The sequence below is a fragment of the Giraffa tippelskirchi genome, chromosome 4, assembly GCF_054371585.1.
Source record: "Giraffa tippelskirchi isolate mGirTip1 chromosome 4, T2T-mGirTip1v1.2.pri, whole genome shotgun sequence".
NCBI classification, from domain to species: Eukaryota; Metazoa; Chordata; class Mammalia; order Artiodactyla; family Giraffidae; genus Giraffa; species Giraffa tippelskirchi.
The window spans coordinates 205,104,696-205,115,474 of record NC_137278.1 but is presented as its reverse complement, the minus strand read 5'-3'; the positions used below and the strand labels follow the sequence as shown (position 1 = coordinate 205,115,474).

General features: G+C 45.3%; 1 long non-coding RNA gene across 2 annotated transcripts in view; it reads left to right on the top strand.

Moving 5' to 3' along the window:
• Positions 1-98: 98 nt before the first annotated feature.
• Positions 99-10,779, top strand: part of LOC145544676 (uncharacterized) — a 58,290-nt gene continuing 47,609 nt past the window's right edge. For both annotated transcript variants that reach the window (XR_014081550.1, XR_014081551.1), the window contains exons 1-2: positions 99-207; positions 3,875-3,914. This is a non-coding gene — a long non-coding RNA (uncharacterized LOC145544676). The remainder of the gene's footprint in view (positions 208-3,874; positions 3,915-10,779) is intronic.

Below are 10,779 nucleotides of genomic sequence, written 5' to 3'. Positions count from 1 at the left end.
GGGTTCCCAGCGCCAACCGCCGGCTGCCCCGCCTCGCCCCGCCCCGCGGCCCGCCCCCGGCACGCGCCCCGCCCCCGCCAGCTCCGCGGGAAGGCTGCGGCTCCTGCTGGTGCGAACCCGGCCGGACTGGGCAGCTGCTGCGCGGGCTCGCCCGGACTGCTGAACACCCGGGGGCCAGTCAGGGCGGGTCAGTGACCGCCGTTTAGGGTAGGGGCGCTGGGGTCGTCGCGGGGCAGCGACATAGAACTACTGAACGGGGGGCTGCCAGAGCTGGGATGCCCTCCTGCCCGTGAGGGGGAGAATGGGGCGGCACGACACCCCCCGGGGCCCCCCCTTCCCCACACCACCACCATTTATTTGTCTTGGGCTGAGGAGGGGGCTGCTGTCGGCCAGAGACACAAGCACAGTGCCTGGCACGCAGCGAGCCCTCAAAGTGCCCCGGCCTTGACTGCAGCCCCCCGAGCGGGGAGAAAGCAGGAAAGGGGGTGCCAACTGGGCTGACATGCTAACTGCCATTGTTAGGTACCCAGGCTGGCCAGGCGGGGTCGCCACTCCTTCCTTCCCCTGAGGCGCACGGGGCGGACGTCTGTCCTAGGAGGTCCTGAGAGGCAGCGCTGGGGTGCGAACCCTGGGCCGTTTTTGTCTCTTGCCCGCTGCGCTGGGCTGAGGAAAACGCGTACTTGAACCAGGCTCTGAAGGTTGAGAAGGGTTGGGTGGTTGCAGATAACCGAGCGAGCTCTGCCCTGGTTCTCTATGAGACCTTGGGAAGACGTTTGATGTCTGTAAGCCACACTTAGCTCTGACATGAAACGGCTGGACTTAGGAAGACATAACTACTATGTGAGTTCACTTCAGTTCAGTTCAGTTCAGTCGCTCAGTCGTGTCCGACTCTTTGCGACCCCATGAATCTCAGCACTCCAGGCCTCCCTGTCCATCACCATTTCCCGGAGTTTACCCAAACTCATGTCCGTCGAGTCGATGATGCCATCCAGCCATCTCATCCTCTGTAGTCCCCTTCTCCTGCCCCCAATCCTTCCAAGTATCAGGGTCTTTTCCAATGAGTCAACTCTTCGCATCAGGTGGCCAAAGTATTGGAGTTTCAGCTTCAACATCAGTTCTTCAAATGAACACCCAGGGCTGATCTCCTTTAGGATGGACTGGTTGGATCTCCTTGCAGTCCAAGGGACTCTCAAGAGTCTTCTCCAACACCACAGTTCAAAAGCATCAATTCTTCGGCGCTCAGCTTTCTTCACAGTCCAACTCTCACATCCATACATGACCACTGGAAAAACCATAGCCTTGACTAGACGGACCTTTGTTGGCAAAGTAATGTCTCTGCTTTTTAATATGCTGTCTAGGTTGGCCAAAACTTTCCTTCCAAGGAGTAAGCGTCTTTTAATTTCATGGCTGCAATCACCATCTGCAGTGATTTTGGAGCCCCCAAAAATAAAGTCTGACACTGTTTCCACTGTTTCACCATCTATCTGCCATGAAGTGATGGGACCGGATGCCATGATCTTAGTTTTCTGAATGTTGAGCTTTAAGCCAAATTTTCACTCTCCTCTTGCACTTTCATCAAGAGGTTTTTTAGTTTTTCTTCACTTTCTGCCATAAAGCTAGTGCCATCTGCACATCTGAGGTTATTGATATTTCTCTCGGGAATCTTGATTCCAGCTTGTGCTTCTTCCAGCCCTGCGTTTCTCATGATGTACTCTGCATATAAGTTAAATAAGCAGGGTGACAATATACAGCCTTGACGTACTCCTTTTCCTATTTGGAACCAGTCTGTTGTTCCATGTCCAGTTCTAACTGTTGCTTCCTGACCTGCATACAGGTTTCTCAAGAGGCAGGTCAGGTGGTCTGGTATTCGCATCTCTTTCAGAATTTTCCACAGTTTATTGTGATCCACACAGTCAAATACTTTGGCATAGTCAATAAAGCAGAAATAGATGTTTTTTCTAGAACTGTCTTGCTTTTTCGATGATCCAGCAGATGTTGGCAATTTGATCTCTGCTTCCTCTGCCTTTTCTAAAACCAGCTTGAACATCTGGAAGTTCACAGTTGACGTATTGCTGAAGCCTGGCTTGGAGAATTTTGAGTATTACTTTAGCGTGTGAGATGAGTGCTATTGTGCAGTAGTTTGAGCATTCTTTGGCATTGCCTTTCTTTGGGATTCGGATGAAAACTGACCTTTTCCAGTCCTGTGGCCACGGCTGAGTTTTCCAAATTTGCTGGCATATTGAGTGCAGCACTTTTACAGCATCATCTTTCAGGATTTAAAATAGCTCAACTGGAATCCCATCAGCTCCACTAGCTTTGTTCGAAGTGATGCTTTCTAAGGCCCACTTGACTTCACATTCCAGGATGTCTGGCTCTAGGTGAGTGATCACACCATCGTGATTATCTGGGTCGTGAAGATCTTTTTTGTACAGTTCTTCTGTGTATTCTTGCCACCTCTTCTTAATATCTTCCTCTTCTTAATATCTTCTGCTTCTGTTAGATCCATACCATATCTGTCCTTTATAGAGCCCATCTTTGCATGAAATGTTCCCTTGGTGTCTCTAATTTTCTCGAAGAGATCTCTAGTCTTTCCCATTCTGTTGTTTTCCTCTGTTTCTTTGCATTGATCACTGAGGAAGGCTTTCTTAGCTCTCCTTGCTATCCTTTGGAACTCTGCATTCAAATGGGAATATCTTTCCTTTTCTCCTTTGCTTTTCACTTTCCTTCTTTTCACAGCTATTTATAAAGCCTCCTCAGACAGCCATTTTGCTTTTTTTCATTTCTTTTTCTTGGGGATGGTCTTGATTCCTGTCTCCTGTACAATGTCACGAACCTCCATCCATAGTTTATCAGGCACTCTATCAGATCTAGTCCCTTAAATCTATTTCTCACTTCCACTGTATAGTCAAAAGGGATTTGATTTAGGTCATACCTGAATGATCTAGTGGTTTTCTTCACTTTCTTCAATTTCAGTCTGAATTTGCAATAAGGAGGTCATGATCTGAGCCACGGTCAGCTCCCGGTCTTGTTTTTGCTGACTGTATAGAGCTTCTCCGTCTTTGGGTGCAAAGAATATAATCAATCTGATTTCGGTGTTGACCAGCTGGTGATGTCCATGTGTAGAGTCTTCTCTTGTGTTGTTGGAAGAGGGTGTTTGCTATGACTGGTGCGTTGTCTTGGCAGAACTCTATTAGCCTTTGCCCTGCTTCATTCTGTACTCCAAGGCCAAATTTGCCTCTTACTCCAGGTGTTTCTTGACTTCCTACTTTTCATTCCAGTCCCCTATAATGAAAAGGACATCTTTTTGGGGTGTTAGTTCTAGAAGGTCTTGTAGTAGTGCTTTGCAAAGGGTAGAGCACTTTCAGATACGTTGTCAGAGATAATTCCTCATAATGCACTGAGGAAGCCTCCCTATATAGATGGAGAAATTGTGTCCATGAGACGTCTACAAGATCAGGCAGCAGGGGCAGAGCCTTAATGTTGAATAAATCAAAGGTATGTAGGATAACTGCCTGGCTGAGCGGAGAGCTCTGAAAAGCTCAAACATCCTGTAACCTCATCTGAGCTCCTAGCTATTAGTTTAAAGCAGCTCTTTTGTGGAATCTGCTTGCGCCTTCCCAAGTCCCAATGACTGTGTCCCAGCAAACAAGATCACCAGGGCCCAGCAGTTTTGACTCTTAACTATTTTTTAAATGTTTCTTGGTTTGGGCTGGACCAACTATGAGGAGTCCTTTAGGCAGAATCATAAGTGGGAGGTAGGTAGAGAGGGGGTTGATTGAATTCTGAAAATGCCAACACAGTGTATTGGGTTTTCTAAGTAAGCATTCTTTTGAGGGCGTTGGTGATAGATAATTTTTGTCCTTCCTATTGACAGGTTCACCTCCTAGCAGATTACTGGAAGGCAAATGCAAAATGTAAGTAGGAATTTTGAAGTATCAGTTAAAGGAACTGAAATAGTTTCTTTGTAGAATAATGGCAGTTAATTTGGTGGCACCATTTCTAGGTGTACAGTTAACTGATGGGTGCTTATCAAATGCCCATTTTTGAGGGGTGTATTTACTAATACATGTAGCAAGGTCTACGCAGGTGGCAGTTTATTATCACAGACATTTTCAGTCCCCATTGGCCGGTGAAAGGGAAGAGAGGCCAAGTGTTTTCTACTGTGATGTGTGTCAGGTGTTTCCAGGCTGCCTGTTATCACCTATCCTGTAACGTTGTTTTTCGCTGCAACAAACTTAAAAGGCCGGAGGGGTTTTTATCCTTTTTAGAGATGAGGAGAGTGAAGCTTAGAAAAGTTAAGTAAACCAGCCTTGTTGATGCTGAAAAAGCTTTTCACTAAACCATACTTTTCCCATTGTTGATCAATCCAGGTTCAGAGTCTGTGAATATTTAATAAACAGCTCCTTAGGCCCGGTGCCTTTGAGTATTTTATTTAATCTTCATGACAACCCACCATGCTTTTTGCTCATTTCAGCTGATCACCTTGAAATCAACTAGGAAGCCTTAAAAAAAAAAAAGGCCTGATCCCTCCTGCAGGCAAGGGGATAAACATTCATAAGTCCATGGTGATGTTCTAGCCCCTCTTTCTAAATGTGATGTGGTGCTCTGGGGACATATGAAGTAATTCCTTTAATGCAATCCTGACATTTCAAAAAGGGAGATGCAAAACAGGTGTGGGCCTTACCTAACAAATTGAATAGCAGGAGCATATTCTTCCACTGACCACAATTAAATCTGAAAATGTCACTGGTTTCCTATGATAAGTGCACTCAATAGTGATTAGTGAGACTAACCGCTAGTGTGACACTTGGACCAATTCAGTTCAGTTGCTCAGTCATGTCTGACTCTTCGCGACCCCACGGACTACAGCATGCCAGGCTTCCCTGTCCATCACCAACTCACAGAGCTTGCTCAAACTCATGTCCATCGAGTAGGTGATGCCATCCCACTATCTCATCCTCTGTTGTCCCCTTCTTCTCCTGCCGTCAATCTTTCCAAGCATCAGGGTCTTTTTCAATGAGTCAGTTCTTCGCGTCAGGTGGCCAAAGTATTGGAGCTTCAGCTTCAACATCAGTGCTTCCAATGAATATTCAGGACTGATTTCCATTAGGATAGACTGGTTGGATCTTCTTGCAGTCCACGGGACTCGCAAGAGTCTTCTCCAACACCACAGTTCAAAAGCATCAATTCTTCAGCATTCAGCTTTCTTTATAGTCCAACTCTCACACCCATACATGACTACTGGAAAAACCATAGCTTTGGTTAGATGGACCTCTGTCGGCAAAGTAATGTCTGTGCTTTTTAATATGCTGTCTAGGTTGGTCATAACTTTTCTTCCAAGGAGCAAGCGTCTTTTAATTTCATGGATGCAGTCACCATCTGCAGTGATTTTGGAGCCCAAGAAAATGAAGTCTCTCACGATTTCCATTGTTTCCCTTCTATTTGCCATGAAGTGCTGGAACCAGATGCCTTGATCTCAGTTTTTTAAATGTTGAGTTTTTTTTTTTTTTTAATAAATTTATTTATTTTAGTTGGGGGCTAATTACTTTACAATATTGTAATAGTTTTTGCCATACATTGACATGAATCAGCCATGGGTTTACATGTGTTCCCCTTCCTGGACCTCCCACCCACCTCCCTCCCCATCCCATCCCTCTGGGTCATCCCATTGCCCCGGCCCTGAGCCTTTGTCTCATGCATCGAACATGGAATGGTGTTCTGTTTCACATATGATAATATACATGTTTCAATGCTATTCTCCCAGAACGTCCCACCCTCACCTTCTCCCTCAGAGTCCATAAAATTGTTCTATGCATCTGTGTCTCTTATTCTGTCTGACATATAGGGTTATCGTTACCATCTTTCAAATTCCATATATATGCATTAGTATACTGTATTGGTGTTTTTCTTTCTGGCTTACTTCACTCTGTATAATGGGCTCCAGTTTCATCCATCTCAGTAGAACCGATTCAAATGTATTTTTTTTAATGGCTGAGTAATATTCCATTGTGTATATGTACCACAGCTTCCTTATCCATTCGTCTGCTGATGGACATCTAGGTTGCTTCCATGTCCTGGCTATTGTAAACAGTGCTGCGATGAACATTGGGGTACACGCGTCTCTTTCAATTCTGGTTTCTTCGGTGTGTATGCCCAGCAGTGGGATTGCTGGGTCATATGGCAGTTCTATTCCCAGTTTTTTAAGGAATCTCCACACTGTTCTCCATAGTGGCTGTACTAGTTTGCATTCCCACCAACAGTGTAAGAGGGTTCCCTTTTCTCCACACCCTCTCCAGCATTTATTGCTTGTAGACTTTTGGATAGCAGCCATTCTGACTGGTGTGAAATGATACCTCATTGTGGTTTTGATTTGCATTTCTCTAATAATGAGTGATGTTGAGCATCTTTTCATGTGTTTGTTAGCCATCTGTATGTCTTCTTTGGAGAAATGTCTGTTTAGTTCTTTGGCCCATTTTATGATTGGGTCGTTTATTTTTCTGGAATTCAGCTGCAGAAGTTGCTTGTATATTTTTGAGATTAATTGTTTGTCTGTTGCTTCATTTGCTATTATTTTCTCCCATTCTGAAGGCTGTCTTTTCACCTTGCTTATAGTTTCCTTTGTTGTGCAAAAGCTTTTAATTTTAATTAGGTCCCATTTGTTTATTTTTGCTTTTATTTCCAATATTCTGGGAGGTGGGTCATGGAGGATCCTGCTGTGATTTATGTCGGAGAGTGTTTTGCCTATGTTTTCCTCTAGGAGTTTTATAGTTTCTGGTCTTACGTTTAGATCTTTAATCCATTTTGAGTTTATTTTTGTGTATGGTGTTAGGAAGTGTTCTAGTTTCATTCTTTTACAAGCGGTTGACCAGTTTTCCCAGCACCACTTGTTAAAGAGATTGTCTTTTCTCCATTGTATATTCTTGTAAATGTTGAGTTTTAAGCCAGCTTTTTCACTCTCCTCTTTCACTTTCATCAAGAGGCTCTTTAGTTCCTCTTTGTTTTCTGCCATAAGGGTGGTGTCATCTGCATATCTGAGGTTATTGATATTTCTCCGGCAGTCTTGATTCCAGCTTGTGCTTCATCCAGCCCGGCATTTTGCATGATGAACTCTGCATCATGCAGAGTTAAATAAGCAGGTTGATAATATACAGCCTTGTTGTACTCCTTTCCCCATTTGGAAACACGCGGTTCTAACTGTTGCTCCTTGACCTGCATACAGATTTCTCAAGAGGCAGGTAAGATTTTCTCAGGTGCTGCAGTTCATGGGGTCGCAAAGAGTTGGACATGACTTAGCGACTGAACAACAGCAACAACAACAACAATGCCTTCAAGGTCCACCCATATTGTTGTAAATGGCAGGATCTTTTTTTTCTTTTAGTGATTAGATCATATTCAGTTGTATTTTATGCACTCAGTCCTGTCTGACTCTGTGACCTCATGGCCTGCCAGGCTCCTCTGTCTATGGGATTTTTCAGGCAAGAATCCTAGAGTGGGTTGCCATTTCCTACTCCAGGGGATCTTCCCGACTCAGGGATCCAACCTGAGTCTCTTTTGTCTCCTGCATTGGCAAGCACATTCTTGACCACTACACCACCTGGGAAGCTCCTATTCAACTGTATACATTTAACATATTGTCTGTATTCATTTATCCATCAATGAATGGACACCTAGGTTGTTAATATAACTTCACTATTGTAAATATTACTGCAGTGAACACAAGGGTGCAGATATCCTTTTGATTTAGGGTTCCTTCCTTCAGATAAATACCAAGAAGTAGAATGACTGGTTCATATAGTAGTTGTATTTTTAATTATTTTAGGAAACTCCATACTGTTTGCCATAGTAGCTGTACCAAATTTACATTTCCATAATGGTGTACAAGGATTCCCTTTTCTCCACATCCTCACAGACACTTGTTATTTCTTTTTTTGTGAATAGTCATTCTAATAAGCGTGAAGTGATCTCTCACTATGGTTTTTATTTGTGTCTCCATGATGATTAGTGGTGTTGAACACCTTTTCATGGGCCTGTTGGCCATCTGGTTGTCTTGGAAAAATGTCTTCAGATCCTCTGCCTACTTTTTAATTGGATTGTTGGCTGTTTGTTTTGCTGTTGAGTTATATGAGTTCTTTATATATTTTGGATATTAAATCTTATCAAAGATATGATTTGCAAATATTTTTTCTCATTTGGCAAGTTGCCTTTTCATTTTACAGATTGTTTCCTTTGCTGAGTAGAAGCTTTTTAGTTTGATGGAGTCCCACTTGTTTATTTTTGCTGTGTTTGTTTGGTTTTTTGAATACCAGTTTTTGTTGTATTTATGATTTACAGATATTTACAGATATTCTCTTCATATGGTTTGTTCTCTCATCCTTTTTGCAAAGCAAGTTGTAAATCTTGATAAAGTCCAGTTTATCATTTTTAAAGAGGTATATCTAGGAATTCTTTGCCTAACCCGAAGTCATAAAGATTTTCTCCTATGTTTTCTTCTATGAGTCTTTTTCCAAAAAATATTTATTAATTTATTTTTGGCTGCTGGGTCTTTGTTGCTACATTTGGTTCCTCTTTGGTTGCCCAGAGTGGGTGCTATTCTCTAGTTGGGGTGCACGAGCTTCTCATTTTTGTGACTTCTCCTATTGTGGAGCACAGGCTCTAGGCCATGTGGGCTCAGTAGCTGTAGTGCATGGGCTTAGCTGGCCCTTGGCATGTGGGATCTTCCCAGGCCAGGGATTGAGCCTGGGTCCCCTATAGACAGGCGGATTCTTATCCACTGAGCCACCAAGGAAGTCCATGTTCTTGAATCTTCCTGCATCTCAGTTTTCTCATGTGAAAACTGGAGTAATAACAGAACTTACCTTGCTGGGATTTTGTGAGTGTTGGATGAGGCAATGTATGTGAAAGCTTAGTGGTACCTGGCAGGTGCAAGTTCTCAAGAACTTTTGGCTGCAACTGTTCCCACTGACCAGAATCACCCAGCCAGTGGGAACCAGGGCTTAAACCAGTCGACAGGGTTGAAACAAATAATAAACAGGAAAAGTATTGGTTAGAGACAGGGTTCTGGAGCACATCAACACAGGGCAGTGTGCCGGAGGGCGGTGGTGCAAGACCTCTTTGAGGAGGCGATGCCGTCCCTGAGAGCTGTGTGGTCAGCAAGTGCTCGTCACACCCTGGTGGGGGCGGAGGCAGGGCTGGCAGAGTGCACACAGCTAGAAGGCAGGCTAGCAAGGAATGTGGCGCTGCACAGTGGGGACAGCATGTGATCAAGAGCCCAAACGTGCTGTGACAGCAAGTGCTCTGTCCATTGAAGGAAGGAGTCTGTGCACCAGTTATCAGGGCAGCTTCCTGGAGGAGGAGGCCTTGAGCCACCACCAAGCACTTTCAGTGTGTCCCTGGCCCTATGCTGAGCCCCATGGCTGGTGTGATCCCCCGCAGAGGAGCCTTGCAGAAGAGCTGGGAAGTCCCTTGGGAAAGGCCAGCCGCCCCTGGACAGAGTCCAGTGGGGGCCCCTCGTCACTTTCGCCAGCCAGCTTGGTCCCTGCAGATCTGCGCCTGCAGGTTCAGAAACCTGCCTCAGCCCCAGGAAGCTCTTCCGGTTCTTATGCCACGGGTGCCACAAGCAAGGGCATGGGCCTGATGGACACACGCTGGTTAATGCATTTGCCTGGAGAAATAGAGGACTGTTTCAGCCACATGGTGGGGGGCCGAGGGTGGGGGGAGACAGGTAGTCCCAGACTGTGGCTCCACACCTGTGACCGCACCCTGGGAGGTGAGGTGGTTGGCATGGAGAGCCTGGATACCCCTGGGCTGACCCTTTGCCGGGGCTGGGACGTGTGTCTGCAACGGCCTGTCTTCTCTCAAAGCCATTGCTGATGGGCCCTTCTGATGGGGTAGCAGCGACGTTGGGGACGTCAACGTAGGCGTGGCAACTGTGCTGTTTCTTTGTGATGATTTTGTATCTTTGAGCTGATCCATTAGAGGACAATCAATTTCACGTTTCCTTTTTTAGCCTGAGTGGGAGAAGCTTAACATTTTCCCCATAGACTGACATTAGGGATCTCGCAAGAATCCCACTTTATTCACTTGTAAAATGAGGATTATGGTCCTCACTTCTGGGAGAGCTGGAGCTGTGCTGTCTACAGTAGCCATTTCCTTTTCAATTCACTAAAATTAAAGAACAATTCAGTCCCCCAGTTGTAGGAACTGCCTTTCCAGTGCTCAGTCGCCACATGTGGCTAGTGGCTCAGTGTAGGACAGACGCTTACTTTAGGGTTAGGGCTGAGGTCTTCACCGTCACAGAACATCCTTACCAGAGAGTTCAGTGAAACCCTGTGTGTCACGCACGCTGTGTAGTGTGAAGTTCAGTGTTTGCTGGCGTCGGTGGCCTGGCGGTGGGCGAGGCTAGGGAAGATGTGGCCTCTGGCCAGGAGGCTTCTCTGTGGTGAGGTGAGCCCGGTTTGATGTGCACCCTCACTCCCACACAAGAAACCAAGCATTCCCACCATCCCAGGGAGTTTACTGATAGGTGCCTTCACAGTCAGAAACCTCTACCCCCGTTCTGGCCCTCCATAACCACTGTTGTGATTTTTGCTACTAATGTACTAGCTTTGCCTTTTCTAGAATTTCGCACAAATGTAATATAGTATATACTTTTAAATTTGGCTTTTTTCACTCAGCATCGTGTTCTTTGGAGATTCATCCTTGTTGTTGCACGAATTAGGTTGTTTCTTTCTTTGCTGGGCAGTGTCCTGGTGGTTGAGTATCCATCTACCTGGTGCTACA